Here is a 19,793-nt window from a genome sequence, read left to right as displayed (position 1 = left end):
CAGGTGAGCATAGGAGCCTGGCCAGCCGAGGGATCTCAAGTCCTTGAATGCCACTTCCTGCAGAGGATGCTGAGCACAGACCATGCACCAACTCTGGGGTACGGAGGACCGCTTTCCCCCATAATACCAGCCAGGCAAAGCCTTGTAATTGGCCATGGTGAGGCCTGAAAGATTCCTCATAGGATTTTGGCCTGGAGTTGAACTCCTTAGGATGCATTGTTCCCTAATACATCATAAGCACCTAAAACAGTACTTAGGCACCCAATAAACTATTCTCCTTATAGCTGGTGGTAACGCCCTGGGGACTATTCCACTGCCCTAACTCAGGTTGTTAGAGCCGCAGGCTCCAAAATTGATGAGTTTGAGCCGCTCATCAGATGCCCTGTATGACATCTGATGAGTGGGTCTCCAGTGCGGTGAGCACAAGGAAGAGTAGAACTGTGGTGCAGGCTTGGAAAGCAGATGGAGAAAAGGGCTGGCAAAAGAAGGAAAAGTGAAGAAATGAATGAAGAGTTCCCGGAAGTTTGGGGAAGGGCCCCTTTGTGCTCATTGCATGAAAATGTAGCTTTATAATACTAAACTCTCATTTGAGGAGAGGAGATCAGGTTATAAAATTTATAATAGCTCCCTGCATCTTCTGCCATTTGGCCTCTGGGCTCATTTATGATGTAATGGCCATGATGTTCTTTGTGCCCCATAGGTCAGTGGAAGAATTATCTTCCTGCCTCTGATTATAGCAGATTCTCATTTAAGAGGGGCCTCTCGTGATCTTTGCATGCTGCTCCCCCATCTGTCCCTCCAGTTTGCACATTTGCCCAAATTCAAGCTATAACTCGCAGCTCACCCCATAATGTGGGATGTCTGCCGACCCCAGAGTTAACTCATTGAATGGAAGGGGTCAAAGCAACTAAACTCTTCTAAACAAGAAAAGCCTCTTAGGTTGAATGCTTCCTGAAAATTTGCATATTTTCCTTTTACTGCATTACGAATTATCACCAGGAAGTTAAGTCTTCATCCTCTATGAACAATATCGTCAAGTGCAATTTTTTTTTTTCTCTAATGGGTTTGTTTTTAAAGAATCAAAAGCTTGGATTCAAATGTTTCAAAGATGTTTTCTATGATCCTGTTTTATTTAAAACTCACTCCTTAAACATCTGATGAATAGGTCTATTACATTTTATTAAAGCTCATTCAGTGTTCATTTTGGAAGGATGGAATGAATGATCACACAATGGTTTCACTGTGATGTATCTTTGTAGATGTCCAGTGTCATATGGAATTAAGTCACAATTTCCTCCACAAATTGACAGGCTAGCAATCGTTATTTTTCATGTATAAGCAAGAGTCTACCTTTGATCTTAATCATATTTTCAGTGGTAGAGGAGATGGAGATGGTGAAACATTATTTTTCCCTCCATAGAAAATTATGTCACAAAATAAATCATGTGCAGGGCTGTCATAGTGGCCACAATGGTTGTGACAGGAAAAAAGAATAGTTATAGCTACCCTTCAGTGCACAGTGAAATAGTGAACAATTTGTTAAATATCCCTAGAGTCAATTAAACTGGCATATGATCAGTTTGGTGGCTGCCAAGCCTCAGTGGGAGCCAATTAGAATCCACCTAAAATGAAAATGGATGAATCTGGGAAAACAGTGTTTGGTTTACTGGAGAAACCAAACACATCATAGAGCTAAGAATAATATTGGTGGGCATTCTCTGAAGGCTATTGGTCAGCAGAGAATGGCGTTGTTGTGCCATGTTCACAGTTTTCAGTCTGTTTCTTCTGCAGTATTTTAAGCCTTCACTGGAAAGGGAATTAAATCAGTCAGATTTAGCCTCTGCAACATGAGAGAACCATTCTGCAAATTGCAGCCATTATTAATTTTGTTCCAGAAGCAGCCTGGCATGAAACATTCATGTGATTTTTCTATTCTTTTTGCATTTGAACTACAGGTAAACACCACCAATTGCCCCAGATGAATGCTACAGAAATGCTGAAGACTTTACTGCAATTCCTTTTAAAGTCAGATATTCTCTTGTGAAAGATGTTCGAACAATCTAATGATGGATGTTCATTAGTTTACTGCTGTCAAGACAAGCTACCACTCCACATCTCTGATGCTGATCATGTTTTTGCAGCCATGATTGAGTTGTTGAAAAACAAACAAACAAACATACACTCCACAGAGCTCTCTCGACTGTGTCTAAACCAGCACCAACTTGAAATATCATGGGCTTACTCAGCGGCATCAAAACCCACAAAAGCAAATAGGTTAGATCCATCCCAGAGACTTTTCTGCAGCAGTAAATGGATTTGCCCTCTTTAGAGCAGGGAGCACAGTTCCAACACAATTATTCTTATTGGAATAGACTAAGGAATTTACTTCAAATGAGGTTGCTGGTTGTCCTGCAGAAGCTGTATCAGAATAAATATCCAGCTACTCTTCAGAGGCATAATTGGTTCATTCTCCCCTGAGACATTTGTGCTCCAGGAACTGTAGATGGCCAACTATGTTTAGGTGGAGGAAAAATTATTTTACTCAACGGACACGTGTGTCACCCAGGTAAGGTACCATTTTAATGACATCCTTGAACCTCCTTCTTTGCACAGAGGCCATTTTCACATGCCAGATATCCTAAAGCAATCACTCTTTGTTACTTGGTCACAATCAGTTGTATTAAGGGAAAAATTGCAAATGACACATGTCCCCAGTGAATGTTCACATCAGTTGAATGAAGATATGCTTTGAAATGTATCATCATAGGGTAACTATTTAAATGAAGGCTTCTCCTGTTACAACTTGACAAGATATAATGCTTTTCAGATGGAAGAGGACAGGCATAGCCAACTCCTCATGTGGTAGTACATATACTTCATCTTTCTCTGAATCCACACTTAACTGAATCTCAGGTAGTGCAGGATTCATAGGTACCCAGGAGATGCTTGACAGTGAAAGAGATGATAACTGTGGCACAGTGCTTTTAATGGGGGTGTCTGATTAACTGAAAGCGAAAACTAGAGTGACTGGTATGAGGAGTAGAAATGTACTGGGACATGCTATCCAGAGTAACTAAAACTTTTTTATGAATGTGTGAAAATTCTTTTTTTTTTTTAATGGAGGTGTCTGATTAACTGAAAGCAAAAACTAGAGTGACTGGTATGAGGAGTAGGAATGTACTGGGACATGCTATCCAGAGTAACTAAAACTTTTTTATGAATGTGTGAAAATTCATTTTTTCCCTAAAAATATTGTGTTTCTAGGTAAGATAATAATAATAATAATAATGGGTAGAAACTCTAAGTGATACAAAATCACCATGGGCACCTTGGATCTCCTGACGTGGTTTGGGCCATGAATAGTGGCATCTCATTTCCCTGTGTTGAAATTTAAGGACTGCCAACGATGGGCTTCCAGGTACTAGAAGGTCTTAGTATTGGCTTATGGTGATCTTGAAATGAGGTTGTTAGCACTGTCCCCACAGTGGAGCCCTCTGGGAGACCTTCTTTCCTTGAATAGAGAATTAGGTAATAGGAGCCCCAGGGATACGAAAAATGACCTTGGGAGTGTTTACATAGGTCACTCCTAACACCAACACCTTTTGTGTATTTAAAGCAGCCATTGAGGACTTTAGGGCTTATATCTTATTCCTATGTCCATTGGCTCTGGAAATGTCAACACCATTTATACATGTCTAAGGTGGCCTCCATTTGTATATGTCAAGCTGGGACACCCTTCTGTTGGCCCCATAAGAGAATGCTCCCTGCCTCCTAATATCCTAGACTTGACCAATCCCAATCCTTACTGTAAAGGCATCATTCAGGAACACGCCTGATCCTTTATCTCATCATATGCCCTGCCCAGCTGACAAAGGTATTCTTATTTATTTATTTTTTTTGACAGAGATTACTTTTTCTTCTTAGACTGAATCTTAAATATTTAACGAATTTAACCCAGAGCTACAGCTGTGGCTGCTTTTTCACTGGTTTCTGGGGATAATACTGGGGCAGATAGTGTTGGAAATATCACCTTTTCAAAGATACGTATTTTTTTCACTGGGTATCTGATTAAATCAGTGCTTCTAATTTATCACAGCATGTTGGTAACAAAACCAGTCAATTTTTTTTTTTTTTTTTGCCATGGCCATTCTATCTTCTAGTAAAGTCTCCAGGACACAAAGAGTACATTTATCATCAGGGAATTATAAAGGTTCTCTTTGACATTTCTAGGGAGACCGATTATATATTTTCTTTTCATGAGACTCTGAAAAACCTGTGTCTATCAGTGATGCCCAGGAATCTACAGCTCTTGACAACTTTCCAACCTCCAAAGCTAGACTATTGGATCCTACAATTAGGAGAAATTTCCACTTTTTAGCTTGCTATGGACTGAATATTTGTGTCCCCCCCTAAATTTACAGGTTGAAGTCTAACTCCAAGGTGACAGTGTTAAGAGGTGGGGCTTTGAGGGAGGGGACCAGGACATGAGGGTGGAATTGATGCCCTCATAAAAGAGGTCCCAGAGAGCTAGTGTGTCCTTTCCAGGTGAGGTCAGAGAGAAAAGGCACTGTCTATAAACCAGGAAGTGGGCTCTTACCAGACACCACATCTGCTGGTGCTGTGATGATAGATTTCCATCCTCCAGAACTGTGAGAAACAAATGTTTGTTTACTAGCCACCTAGTTGTTAGTATTTTTGTTACAGCAGCCCAGACTGACAAGAGGTATCTTAAATATTGTTCCCAGTATTTTTTTTTCTTTTTATGGCCATACCTGCATCATATGGAAGTTTCTAGGTTAGGAGTCGAATCAGAACTGCTGCTGCTGGCCTATGCCACAGCAACACCAGATCCAAGCTGCATCTACGACCTATGCTGGAACTTTTGGCAGTGCCGGATCCTTAACCCACTGAGTGAAGCCAGAGATCCGACCTGCGTCCTCATGGACACTATGTTGGATTCTTAACCTGCTGAGCCACAACTGGAACACCGGTCCTCAGCATTTGTAGGTAAATAAGTAAAATTAAAGATTTTTTACACTTTAAACACATAATATACAGATATTTGGGGACATCAACACTTTTTAAAGTTTTTATTATGGATATTTTCAAATATGCCAAGGTAGAGAGTAGAGTATAATAAGCCCATGTGTACCCAGCTTCAGCAATTATCAACATTTTGCTAATTATGCTTCCTCCCTCTTCCCATGTTTTGGCCACAGCATTTTAAAACAAATCCCAGACATTGTGTTATTTCATACCTAAGGCTTTCATATGCATTTCTAACACAGAAAGTCTTTTCCTCCCATTAAAAAAGGAAAAGAAACATAACTACTCTGCCATTATCTTAGATACTAAAGTCAACAATAATTTTTTGGAATTGCCTGGTGACACAGTGGGTTAAGGATCTGGTGTTGTCACTACTGTGGCTTGGGTCACTGCCATGGTGGGGGTTCTGTCTCTGGTCTGGGAACTTCTGCATGCCATGAGTGTGGCTTCAAAAAGGATAAAGGGTTTTCAATCAGGGAAAACAGATTTCCCTGATTATATTTTTATGGTTGATGTATTTATTATCAGGATCCATACAAAGTTTCAAATGCTACATTTAATGAACTTTTGTTTTGTTTTTTGTGGGTTTTTTTGGCAGCACCCACCCAGTCAGGGATCAAACCCATGCCATAGCAGCAGCCTAAGCCATAGCAGTGACAACACCAGATCCTTAACCTGTTGCACCACAAGATAACTCCCAGGTCTTTTTAATTTGAGCCCACACCTCTCCCCACTCCCTTTATTCACATCATTAGTTTGTTAGAAATAGTCATTTACCCTGTAGAATGTCTCACATTGTGAATTTGGTCAATGCTATCTACCTCATCAGGTCAGTGCAATGGTTCTTACTTTTCTCCTCCATATTTTCTGTAATTGAAATTTAGGTCTAGAAAATTGGTTAGATTCAAGTTTTTTTTTTTTTTTTTTTAAGGCCGCACCAATAGCATATGGAAATTACTAGGCTGGGAGTTGAATTGGAACTGTAGCTGCAGGCCTACACCACAGCCACAGCAATGTGAGATCCAAGCCACATCTGAGACCTACATCACAGCTCACGGCAGTGCCAGATCCTTAACCCACTGAGCAAGGCCAGGGATCGAACGTGCCTCCTCATGGATGCTAGTTGGGTTCATTAACTGCTGAGAAACAAAAGGAACTCCATTTTAAAATGATTTTTATTTTTTCCATTATAGTTGGTTTACAGTGTTCTGTCAATTTCTACTGTACAGCAAAGTGACCCAGCCACACACACACACACACACACACACACACACACATTCTTTTTCTCAGGTTGAATTTTTGAATGACCTTACTTCCCAGGCAGTGTGTGGTACTTCTATAGCGTCACATCACAAGGTGTAGAGTGATGGTTGTACCAGTTATTTTCATCATGCTAAGGTTGGGCAGGGTGGGCAGGGGGTATCAGGTTAATGTATCCATGATAAAGTTTGCCATCAGCTTTCCTCTAAATGAACAACTTTTAATTACATGCTCCCTGACAACAGATTTATTATCAGTAAGTCCCATACTTGAGACTCCTTGAGCCATGCTTGCTTCAAATGCATCCCTGCTTCCTATGCATCCCTACTTCCTATCTCTGCTTCCTGTGTTCCTATGCTTCCTATTATCCCATGTTTTGACACCAATTTTATGCTTCAAAAAAGGCACTTTTCTTTAACCGTGTTCTTTATTCTCCATTTCCCCCAAAGTGCTTACACAGTCTTTTTTTATTGGCAGGCACTTTTCTTCACCCCCTCCTCCTCTTTTTTTTTTAAACCAAACACAGATTCGTCTGTGTTTTAGAAACAGATCTTTTAGTAAGGAAGGCCCAGCATGCACTTTCACTTGCTCTCTGATGCAAAACTGCATAGTTGCAACCATGGCCTCATCCATATAATTGGTCTGCTGGGCCTTTATCTGTAGGGTCCTGGGGTTGAAATAGGCTACCTGGAGGAAATGCTGTGATTTGTCAGTGACCTTACAACACAGAACCACCTAAAACCTTCTAGTAATGAATGCTCTTGAACAAACAAACAATTTATTTATTTATTTATTTTTAAACATTTTATTATTTATTTTTATTTTTTCCCACTGTACAGCATGGGGATCAAGTTATCCTTACATGTATACATTTTTCCCCCACCCTTTGTTCTGTTGCAATATGAGTATCTAGACAGTTCTCAATGCTACTCAGCAGGATCTCCTTGTAAATCTATTCTAAGTTGTATCTGATAAGCCCAAGCTCCCGATCCCTCCCACTCCCTCCCTCTCCCATTGGGCAGCCACAAGTCTATTTGCCAAGTCCATGATTTTCTTTTCTGTGGAGATTGAACAATTTATAAGTAACTATACTTGACTTTACAAATTACCTCTGTTCATGTAATACAAAAATAGTAAATAATGTATATTCTTACATAATCCACTGAGCCCTAGTCTTGGGAGCTAATAATTCCTTTGCATGGGTAGAGTGAGTACAGGAGATAATTTGGAGTGGATTTAGAAAACCATTAGCTTGGAGTAATAAGAAAGATTCTTTAGGCAGCAATTCAACTGGGCAATACTGATTTTTCAACCAAGCCCTTATATTTCCATGAACCTGTTCCTACCTCTCCATAAGGAGACGTTCTGAAGAAATAATAAGAACAGCTACCATTCCATGAATGCTAACTGGGTACCAATCACAGGCACAGACTTTGCCTTCAGGAGGCTCTGAGAGGTTGTATAACTTGTGTAAGATCACACAGGGAGTAACTGTCAAAATTTCCCAGAAACAGAAGTCTCTTAAATATAATACTACATTGCTTTTGTGCTAGCAAATCCTGAGAGAAGCCACAAGTTCTGCAGTTTCTACACTGTGGAGATCTGTGCAGGAGTCATTAGTAATAGCAAGAACTCTCTAGACAAAAGATCGTACTATAAAAGCTAAACTCTGGGCAATTTAAGGTAAGGAGACAGAACTCTTTGCAATGGCACATTCATGACAGTTCCAGAAAGCAACCAGACCAGCACTCCCCAGGAAGAAGCACATAAATAAAGAATGTGAGTTGAGGATGGAGCAGCAGGAATGGAAAACAAAATAGGGGCAGTGAGGTCTTGACCCTGGCTGTCATGCTCTCAGCAAAGGTCTTTACCAAGAGAGAACAGAAGGGTAGATAGTCCCACACCCAGGCTGGACTTTGGCTTAAATTATTTGTCACTTGCTGTTGGCATTTGTGATAAAATTTAATTTAATTATTCTCTTACTTGTTTTATACATTTTCAAATTTGAAGATTCTTTTCAGTTATCAGTAAGGGCAGCAAGTGGACCAGGTGGACTTGACCCATAAATACAATCATCTCTGGGTACTGTAATAAAGTAAACTGAGTGAGATTTGCACTTACAAGATAACTCCCAAATAGGGATAATATTGGAAAGAACCAACTGTTACACCTCCCTTAGAATTTTAACACCTAAAAAATGATGCAAATGAACCAGACTTCAAAAACAAACTTATGGCTACCATAGGGGAAAGGTGGTGGTGGGGAGAGATGGACTGGAGGTTTGGGACTGGCACATGCACAGTCTGTGGAATGAATGGTCAACAGGGATCTACTGTATAGCACAGGGAACTCTACCCAATATTCTGTGATAACCCATATGGGAAAGAATCTGAAAAAGAATGGATGTGCGTATGTGTATAACTGAATCACTTTGTTGTACAGCAGAAATTATCACAACATTATAAATTGGCTAACTTCAGTAAAACTTTAAAAAATGAAAAGCATACACACATAGACTTAGCAGATTGCTTAGTCTTAATCAATATAAACAGTAATCAGTAATCAATATAACCATCATAAAATTTGGGGTTCCTATAGAACATCCTCACCTGGCTACTGCAAAGATAATCCTACCTACCTTACTCCTTCCCTCTTAAAATCAATGTTTAATCATACCTGTGATAAACAAATATGTTCTCTCTCCAAAAAAACCAAATCACTACTGACAAAGCAAAAATTCAACATTTATTTTGGGGTTATAAAGTAATTCGTTCTGAACGGATCTCCACGAGTAAAGGAAAGCAATTAATTCAAATGAGCTTTCTTTTCACAGCCCTTGAAGGGGGAGTGTTGAGAATGAATCCCCTGGAATTTGCCCAATTTTCTGTTTGCTTGTGCAGGGGAGCCTGGCCATGTGTTGCCTTAGTTAACAACTCGTGTCTAGGGCTCAGCTCACTAAAAGGAATTTCAGAGGTCATGTAGTTTATTGCCTGTCTGGAAGTAAGACCTGCAGGGAATCCATTTCTCAAGGGGATCTGGCAATGGCATATACTCAAAAAATCAAAGAGATAGTTTATGTTTTTTTTTCCTCTATAATCATTTGTCTTTCTGTGGATCAGAATAATATTCATTCTACTATTAAAAAAACAGTAAAATTTTGTGCCATGATTCTAAAAAACTTTTTCTACCTGTTTTGTTATCTTTTCCTGTAGGGCTATCTTTCAGGGATGGCAATGAGAAGAAAAGCAGAATTAAAGGCGCTTCTGAGAAATTAAAAATTTTTTTAGGAGGTTTTGTTTTTTTTTTTCAGGTAGAAGAAAAATTAGGGACCTGAGGTTCCTTTTATTATTGCTCTTCAAAAAATATCACAAATAGCTTTTACCTTTTTCTTTTTTTTAAAACAGTTCAGCCATTTTTATTTTAAAATAACCTTTAGTTTAGAAAAAAGGCAATGCAAAACTTCTGTAAAGGCTGAAGCATCTGAATAATGATATTCCCTGGGGGATTTGGAGGACTAAGGTTAGATCTTATATCAGAATTGCCAGTTTTTTTCAAACTGTATTGGCTCATTAAGGGCAAAACAGAATTAGTGGGGATTGAAGGCGATATAGAGAGGGCAGCAGTCCCTTCCTGTGGACACTGGTTAATGCTGCATTTTGTCAAAATTGTTGAGAGGGTCTTGAATGAGTGAACATTCGTCCAGGTTCCTTCCTCCCTCCCTTTCCTTTTTTTGGGGGTGGGGAGGGGTGGGGGAGAATCTGTTGAGAATCCAAACTCACTTGCTTCCTACCAAAGAAGCTGAAAAAGGCCAGGTAGTTGTCCCCATCCCTCTCTTACCAGCAAAGTGTGAGAACATTCTTCAGCTTGACCAATCACATGCTCTCACTGGAACTTTGAATTAGGTGCGGCGGATAGCAGGACAGCTCCTGTTCCCAAGGGCAGCGAGGCAAGTTGGTGCTCGGAGTCTGGAGCTGGGGAGGGTCAGCAGCAGCAGCAAAGGAACCCACACATGTGCCTGGTCCTGGATCCCTGGACTTGCTGGCCCATTTTGGGAGCAACGCACTGTGCTTCTGGCATGTTCTTCTTGTGATGCAGCCATTCCAAGTGGGTTTCTGTGGCCAGCCATAAGATCCTCACAAACACAGGCTCTTTCTGAGGTTTGGACCTGCGGATGCAGAAGTTAACTGGAGCCCCAGCCCCACAGCCTAGAGGCATCAGTTGTGTGAGGTGGGGGGGCAGGTTTCCTAAAGCCAGACCTGCTCCCTCTCACCTGATTCCACTTCAGAACACTTTTCTTGCCAAAATCAGAACCTGAAGGAGAACAATATAATCACCCACAACTCAGAGAATAGAGTCAAAGAAGCATAGTTTTAGGAAAAACATTCATGTCACCCTTCCCCGCCCTTCCAACACCAGTTGAATTCCTATTCTTTCATGGAGAGCAGCAGCTGTGCAAAAGGCACTGGTGTCTTGGGGTTCAGTGTCGGGGTTCGCTTAGCTAAGCCTTATTGAAGACAAACTTGCCAGCAGCTGATGGTTACCTTTTTCTCTTTACTTCCCACCTGTCCACTGAATCCATTTAGGGGTGGGGAAAAGAGGCAACCCAGAGCTAAGGATGGTTCCTACCTGCCGAGGCATTCAGAGACAGAGCCTCTGGAAATGAGAATATAATTTATCAAGCAGTGTGTGTTCAATGATTCAGAAAGATCCATATGTGCTTTTGTTTCAGCCACTCTAATGAGAATGTGTCAACTCTAGTTAGATTCTTCTATTATCAGGCTCATTCCTGATTAGTCAGAGTGGCTGCTCTCCAGAGAGGCATAGTCTTACTGCAGGGAAGCACAAGGCTTGCAGAGAGGCTTTCTTCCTCACCTGGGACCTCTGGGTTAGGACTGAGCCCCTTCCACTGTCAAAAATCAGTGTTACTTCCTAAGGAACTTGACCTTCCAGCATCCTTATCTACTGCCCGTTTTTAGCAAGCAAAGAAAAAGGTCTAGGGCAGGATCTTCAAGAGTGAGTGATTTAGAGGGAAGGGCAGGGCTGGAGCCAGAGGCCGATGCAGAACAAGAGGTCACATTGTTCAACAGACCAAAAGAAAATGACATTCCTTTCCGTTCCCTGCTGAAATGAAGGTCAAGTCTTCCCGTTTGGAGACAACTGGTATCCCAAGGTGACAGACTATTTTACAGTCACACGAATGTGTTGTCCAGCAAATAGATCCTGAAACACATGAATGGCCAAGGATTAGTATAAATGTTCCACTCAAAGAAAATGATCTTCCCCCAGTTCTTGCAAAACCTTGTGCTTTTGTCTAGAAAGAGAAACCCTGGGGACAAAAATGGAAACTGAGGGTGAAGCAAATAATTTTTTTTTCCAACTCAATATTCCACCTGCAAAGGGTGAAGAACGCGTAAGAAGTGCCATAGCACTGGAAACTGAGCAGGCTTTTCTCCCTGCTAGCCGGACATGGTCTACGTGGGAACATCGCCTAATGGCTTATTTGTGAGGACGGCCAAGTAAGGATGGGGTGACAAACAGAAGACAAGATAACCGTAAGTGCTCCTCTGAATTTATTTCTATGTCATCGTTCTTGGGGGGTCTGGAACCGAGATTCCTTACCTGTTGCTTTGGGCTGAGACTTTCATGCTGATTGCTTCAGAGGCAATTTGCATTCGAAAATTTGCAAGTCAGGGATGAAGCCTCACAGATTTACCTTTTCTTTTATTAATGGGTGCATGTCTCTAAGCCATATCATCTGTTTCTTTCTTTCTTTTTTTTTAGTCTTTTTTTGCTTTTTCTAGGGGCACTCCCTTGGCATATGGAGGTTCCCAGGCTAGGGGTCTAATTGGAGCTGTAGCTGCCAGCCTATGCCAGAGCCACAACAACGCGGGATCCCAGCCGCGTCTGCAACCTACACCACAGCTCACGGCAATGCCGGATCCTTAACCCGTTGAGCAAGGCCAGGGATCGAACCCACAACCTCATGGTTCCTAGTCAGATTCATTAATCAACCACGATGGGAACTCCATTTCATCAGTTTCTTGGGAAAAGTAACAACTCTGAGTCCTCATGAGGACATTGCAACTAATGGCAAAAGTCAAGTCCCCCTTGGAAAAAAATAATCTCAGTGATTCCTGGATTAAAATTCCACCTGTAATTTGCTTCCTTTACTTTGAATGATATCTGTGTTTTCATTGACTAGTTCCTAGTGTTGGCTTTTTAATAACATCCTGAGGGAGTCATGAGATTGTTGGCAGTTTTAGCAAATTACTGGAATTTCTGTCACTCACCTTTTTGTGTTCTAATAATAATAATAATATAATAAATAATTATTATTACTGAGTGCCTCCTATCTGCTAAGCACTAGGTAATTTTTATAGCAATCCTGTTTGATGTTGGTGCTATTGCTCACTTTAAGGATTATGAAGCTTGGGCACAGGGATTAGCTAAGTGGTTTCTGCATGCTAGCTGTTTTCTTGCTTGATATTATAGCCTTTTTTTTTTTTTTTTTGCGTGTGTTCAAGGAGAGTCTTGCTGGTTCTGTGGGTTGATTAAGGCATGTTCCTGATATTTTACCTCTTTATGCCTTCTTCCTGCCATGTCAGGAGTATCTCGTTCGATTTTGTAATTGTTTCTGATCCTTTTCAAGTCAAAGCTGCTTACCTCACCCTTGAACAGGGTATCAAAGTTGGCTGCTGGTGGTTGATAGGTATTATCAGAGGCTGCAGATCAGAAAATGCTTTATCAAATAAAGTGGCTGAGGCTCCGAAAGGGCAAGGACATAGGTATTTCTTTCCATCAGCGTGATGGAACCTTAGTAAGAATGAACTAATTTGCTGTCTGAATGGGTGTCTTTAACCAAGGCCTTATAAACTACACTAATACCACTTATTATCTATTTGAAATCTTGTATTGAAATGTCCTGAAACTCTAAAAGAGCTGAGCACACAAAGTTAGGCTTTTTCTAAATGCTGAGTGAGTTGAGTCAGAATGCACAGTATGTTAATTAGATTTCTTTAACATTTACCCACATGCTGTCCAGTCACTACATGTAGGAACCAAACATTTTAAAATATGGATACAAAATGAGAGACTTAGGAAACAGGATTTTTCATAAGATTTCCCCCAAGTGATTATAAAATTTCCCCCAATATATTCCTTGGGACTCTCACCCCACAAGTGTTTCTCTGAAAAAAAAAAAAAGTTAAATTGTTCAATAAATTTGAGAGATAGTGCATACTTTGTTTCTTGCTTGGAGAGCAAACACCCGTTGTAGACTATGCCCCCCTCTGCAGCAGGAAATCTTTAAGCCCATTCTTTCTCAAATGGGTCTGACCATGGAAGATGTTATTGGGTAACACCTTTTAACATTCCAGAGGTCACCCTTTGGGAAATGCTGACAGTGAAAATGGAAACACAGAGACTCGCTTAAGCTATTCAGATGTGGATTCTTCCACCAGAGAGCTTTTGAGAATGCCAATCTTTACAGTCAGGATTGGTGCAGCTTCAAGCCTAGGAAAGAAATTTGCGGGGCAGTGTGAAAGAATAGCAGGGAAATTCTGTACTGATTGGGACTCATCCATCAGCCTTGCGTGTAGTTTGGAATAGTTGCCCACCTCCCCCTTGGTGGCACTCTCTGTAACTGAAGAAAAGATCTTGTGTTCACTCCCTTCCCCAACCAAATGCAAAAGAGGCTTGTGAAGACTGGATATTTACCTCCTTATTTATAAGAATCGCGGTGCATCTGGAGTTCCTATTGTGGCTCAGTAGGTTAAGAACCCAACAGAGTGTCTGTGAGGATGCCTGGCTTTGCTCAGTGGTTTAAGGATCCAACATTGCTGCAAGCTGTGGTGTAGGTTGCAAATGTGGCTCAGATCTGGATCTGGTGTTGCTGTGGCTGTGGCATTGGCCTGCAGCTGCACTCTGATTCTGCATCTAGCCTGGGAACTTCCCTATGCCTTATTTGCAGCTGTAAAAAGACAAAGAAAAAAAGCAAAAAAACAAAAAACAAAAAGAATTGTGGTGCATCAAAGTTTTTTCCATATATCACATTTATACTTTTATATGATCACATATATACTTTTTTTTTCCTTAATGGGAGAATATTAGTCTTGAGTAGCCTCTAATCTGTCTTAGTTTTGTCTTTTTAAGGCCAAACCTGAGGCATATGGAGGTTCCCAGACTAGGGGTCTAATCGGAGCTATAGCTGCCGGCCTACACCACAGCCACAGCAACACGGGATCCAAGCCATGTCTGCAACCTACACCACAGCTCATGGCAACGCCGGATCCTTAACCCACTGAGCAAGGCCAGGGATCAAACCTGCATCCTCATGGACGCTAGTCAGATTCATTTCTGCTGAGCCACGGTGGGAACTCCTCTAATCAGTCTTAAGTTCAGTTTCTCAGTGCTGATTTCTTTAGACCTAGAGAACAGGAGAGGAGTTTATATACATCACCACCTATTGCATTATATTTGTTGTGAATGCGAATAATACATTTCACGTTCTATATGCTTTCCCACACCTGATGGCTATATCATTTTATAGGAACTATTCCAATTAGGTCATGGCCCTTTAACGCTGGTCAATCCAAACTCCAAGAAAGGTGCTGGTGTCAGTTTTTATTAGCAATTTTGCTTAGATAACAAGCTCCCAAATGAAAAGGTGACACGGCAGAGTCTAGGAAAGCTGTTCTAGATGTCAAGAGATCAACAGCTTCGGTTTTCCAAGAGATCATATGCTTTTCAGCTGTCTGTCGAGGAGGGGAATGAGTCAGGAGTTCATAAGCTTGCATTCTTGGTCATGGCCCCTCGCCAGCTTCCTCCTGGGACCCTGCCCAGCTTTTGGTCTTACCAGCAGGCTTGTGACAAGCTCCCTCTGAAGTGGGCTTTCTAATCCAGAAGATGACACTGTCCCCCTTGTTGAGAGGGAGTCTGGAAAGATGTTCCCGGGCCTCGTGGAATCTCATTCAGCCTAATGTACTTGGAAATGAATTTGCTTGTCAGAGAACAATTGACAAAAGAAAGAAAAATCTCGATTAAATTTGGGGTCTAAAAAAAGCTGCTCTTAATCATTTCTTAAAATAGCAGCATTCGGTTTTATCACTGAGCCCACAAAAATGTGCAGGCCTGAAATTTGGTCAGCCTTGTTTCAAAGATATGCTTGTAAAGTCTGTGCAGCACTCCATCACCAAAACCAAAACAAATCAAACACACACACACACACACACACACACCAATTAACTAGAAAAAAATGTGTTTCTTCATAAGCCAATTCCTATAATTCCTAGTATTGTTCAGGAATAATACTAGCTTTCTTTCCAATGACAATATTTTACTAAGAGTTATTTTTTTAACATTCAGGCAAATCTCCAGACCAGAGAGAGTCTAGAACTATGGTGTCATGTCTGTGTCCTCAAGAAAACAGTCTTCTGAGATGCCCATTAAATGCCTTTATCAGTGAGGCCTGCTAAGTGCGATCCAAGCCTGGATGCTTCTGCTGTCATTTCTCTGTGGCCAAATTAATCACTCACCTCAAGGGCCTCCAGCCTGTGTAGAAGGGAGAGACTAGAAATATGCTAAAGTTAAGATTATTGGAACTTGGAATTACCGGACAAGTATAGATAGATAGATGATAGATAGATAGGCAGATACGTATGTACATACATGAAAGTACCTGGAAAAATATTGGTTGCCAAGTTGGGTTTACTGGGGAACAGGCTCTGAATGAGGAGTAGTTTGTAGGATGCTTACTGGTGCCCTTGGGCTCAACACCTGAGGAAGGGAAAGAGAGGGCAGCAGCAGGATTAGGCAGATGGAGAAGCTGGGCTGAGATGCAGGCTCAACAGCCTTAGCCAACCTCATGGGAACTACAGATGCTGAGATAATCCTTCCGTGCTGTCTCAGTTGGATCCAGGGGACTCTCTCCTTACACCTCTGTGTTGCCCAGTCATTGGATTGGTCTGCCCTGAAGAGGTGTGACCTTGGATAAGGTGGTTCTTCAGCTGAGACATTACCTGAAGGGGCCTGGCAGGTGAGGGGTTTCTACCAGCAAAATGCTCATTGCAGGTAGGAGTGGGGGTGGGGGGGGTCCTTCATCCTGGAGGGGGGTGTGGATGTGAGTAGAGCATCCACTATAAGACTCTTCTGTTTTCTTTCCCACCACAGAGGTAGAAGCTAGACATACAGAGTTCCATTAGCACTTAATGTTTTGCTTTAAAGAAAACTTCACAACCCAAAACACCGATGGGTGGCACCCAATGGCAATGGTACTGTTTTCTAAAAGTTGGGGACCAGCTCTATCCCAACCACCATTTCTACTCACCTAAATGGTGGGAAAGCCCCATTGTAGCTGTGATGAGTTTGGTAATGATGTCCCAGCCATGGCCTTAGCCTTCTTTCTCACTGCCCTGCCAGCCCTCATCTCCATCATCATGATGTGCTGTCTTCTCATCCTCACACTTCATTTTCCACATTTGCCCATAGATCCCTTAAGGTACAATATTTGAGGGCATTATTTAGGAATATTTTCTTTTTAGTGATGTTTTTATGTATGACCATCCCTTTGATAGCTTATGTTTCACTCTTTTTTCTTTTTTTTTAATAGCTGCACCCATGACATGTGGAAGTTCCCAGGCTAGGGGTCATATTGGAGCTTCAGCTACCAGCCTACACCAGAGTCACAGCAACGCGGGATCCTAGCCACGTCTGCAACCTACACCACAGCTCATAGCAATGCCAGATCCTTAATCCACTGAGCAAGGCCAGAGATCAAACCCCCATCCTCATGGATACTAGTCAAGTTTGTTACCACTGAGTCATGACAGGAACTCCCTTATGTTTCACTCCTGATAATGAAATTATCTTCTGACATCAAAGAATGCTATTGAATTTTTTTGTTTTGTTTTGCTTTGTTTTTCTCTGAGAGACCAGCCTGTGTAGGATTTAAATGCAAACCAGATGGGCAGGGTTTGAAGGCGACCCCACCACTTACCTGCTGTGTCCATTGGGCAAGTTGTTAACCCTCTGTGCCTCAGTTTCTTCATCTGTAGAAGAGAGATTATTATACCATTTTTCACAGGTTGTGATGAGAATTAAATGAATTGGTATGTTTTAAGCGTTCAGGATAAACCAGCACAGAGTAAACATTACAGAAATATTTTCTTATTAAAAAGTAAATTATAATACTCTAGGAATGCTTTCTATATTTTTTCATCTGGAAACGGAGGGGGCTTTGAACTAATATTGTTAAGCACCTACTATGTGTCAGAAACTGAGCTAAAGGTATATCGATTGCTTTACTTAATCCTCATGATAGCCTGCAATGCAGCTATTATTACACACTATTGACAGATGAAGAAATTAAGATTTGCAGAATTTATTTTTCTTTTTACAGCTGTACATGTGGCATGTGGAAGTTCCCAGCTTAGGGGTCAAATCGGAGCTGCAGCTGCCACCTTACGCCACAGTCACAGCAACAACACCAGATCTGAGCCACATCTGCGACCTGGCAACACTGGATCCTTAACCCACTAAACAAGGCCAGGGATTGAACTCACACCCTCATGGATACCAGCTGGGTTCGTAACCTGCTGAACCACAATGGGAACTCCAAGATTTGCAGAGTTTAAACTCCCTACCATCATGGAGCTAATGAGTGGTGGGCTGAACTTCAAACCTAAAATGATCTGGCAATAATGCCTTTGTTCTATTTTTGTTTGTTCCCTTTCACCTCATTCCCCTTTTTTATGATACCCCTTTGAAATGGTTTTCCATTTTCCAGTGAACAAAACCTGATGTACTCAGAAGTGTCCAGAATTTCTAACTCCCATGAGAAATCCTTCTGAAACTATTAGTTTCATTTTTTTTTTGCTACACATAAAACAAGAGTAATGGCATGAAAAATATGACTTGACAACATCATTTATATTATAATTTTCCCCATATTATGAACTTCATCTTTCAAACAATACCTTTTATGGCAAAAACAAGCTTACTTTTGTTCTATTGTTAACCGCAAAAATCATGCTTTAGTTTTTTGGGTTTGTTTACGTTCAGGAAATATTTTGCACAGAAGAAAACCCCAAACTGAGAAGATTAATTCATAATAAGTCAAGTTTTGATGCTAAAATAGTTTGATCTGAGATTACCATTGACTACAAATTGCCATCTGTGCTTACTTGTTAAAGATGTCAAGTGTAATTAATTCAGTGGACCCACTATTTGACAACCTCTGTTAACAGGATTTGCAGAATACATATTAGTATGTTAATTTTCAAATTAAACCTGCCAAGTGGTTGTTGGCTTTGTGAAAATAGCTGCTTTCCTCATTTGACCAAACTCTGAAAGGGGAACAGAAGTGACCATTTATTAAAGACAGTCTGTGTGCCAAGCACTGTGTTAAGTACTTTTACCCACATTACCCTAATTCATCCTTCACATGTTCCTGTAAGAGGGCAGTTCTTAGCTCCTGTAGTGAAAAAAATTTCCCAGAAAGCTTTTGTTTCAGACCCCATGAGATGGGAGAACTCTGACTTGAGCCTTTATGTGTAAGATTCATTGTTCACATGGGCTGGAGATTTGATCTTCCCTTCTGCGTTCTAGGGGAGAACAGAGGACAAACAGCAAGAGGGAATCACCTTATCACCCAATGTTTCCCAGTCACCTTCGGTGGTCAGAATCCTTAAGAACATCTGAAGGGGCTCATGAAGACTGAAGGAGGGAAGCAGATAGTTGATCTTATTCATATTTGGTGAAGGAGGAATGCCATCTTGGGTAGAGGCAACAGGAAGAGGCAAGGATAAGAGAGACTGGGGACCGCTATTTGTGAATAGTATGAGAAACAAAGCATTGGCAGAGGAAGACAAAACCTGGGCTAAATCAGAATATGGAAAGAAAGCCTTGATCCAGAAACTAGACCCTGAACCTGTGCCTCTTCCCCCAAACTCCCACCCAAGGCACTGCTTCCTCTTCCACATTTCCTAGAAGCCCACCACTGGCCCTGCTGGCTGGAACCCCTTCACTGGCCTACAGAAGCCACCCTAGGTGTCCTGGCTTAGAGAAGTCTCACCATTGTCAGTCCTCAGAAGGTAGAAGGGACAGATGAAGGGGAGGTCCAAGTCCCACCGCAGCAGGGGAAGAAAATGCTTTTCTGACATCTCAGCTTGAGAAGGAATCTTATTTCCCATGATCTGATTGTAAGAAATAGTATATAGACTCTGGGAGTTCCTGTTGTGGTTCAGCAGTAAAGACCCATCTAGTAACTACCATGAGGACTCAGGTTCAATCCCTGGCCTTGCTCAGTGGGTTAAGGATCTGGTGTTGCCGTGAGCTGTGGTATAGGTTACAGAGGTGGCTCGGATCCTGAGTTGCTGTGGCTGTGGTGTAGGCCAGCACCTGCAGTCTGAATCAAACCCTAGCCTAGGAACTTCCCTATGCCACAGGTGCAGCCCTAAAAAAAAAAAAAGAAATGGTATATAGACCCTGAA

The 19,793-nt window shown here is 41.4% G+C and overlaps 1 non-coding gene across 6 annotated transcripts in view; it reads left to right on the top strand.

Moving 5' to 3' along the window:
* Positions 1-19,793, top strand: part of LOC100738624 — a 117,964-nt gene that overhangs the window by 81,146 nt on the left and 17,025 nt on the right. For 5 of the 6 annotated variants that reach the window (XR_002336375.1, XR_002336372.1, XR_002336373.1 and 2 more), the window contains 2 exons: positions 1,956-2,566; positions 10,209-11,858. This is a non-coding gene — a transcript (uncharacterized LOC100738624). The remainder of the gene's footprint in view (positions 1-1,955; positions 2,567-10,208; positions 11,859-19,793) is intronic. The other variant, XR_002336374.1, reaches the window with a different exon arrangement.

The sequence above is a fragment of the Sus scrofa genome, chromosome 10 (genome assembly GCF_000003025.6).
Source record: "Sus scrofa isolate TJ Tabasco breed Duroc chromosome 10, Sscrofa11.1, whole genome shotgun sequence".
Classification (NCBI taxonomy): domain Eukaryota; kingdom Metazoa; phylum Chordata; class Mammalia; order Artiodactyla; family Suidae; genus Sus; species Sus scrofa.
This window is presented reverse-complemented; position numbering and strand designations above follow the sequence as displayed.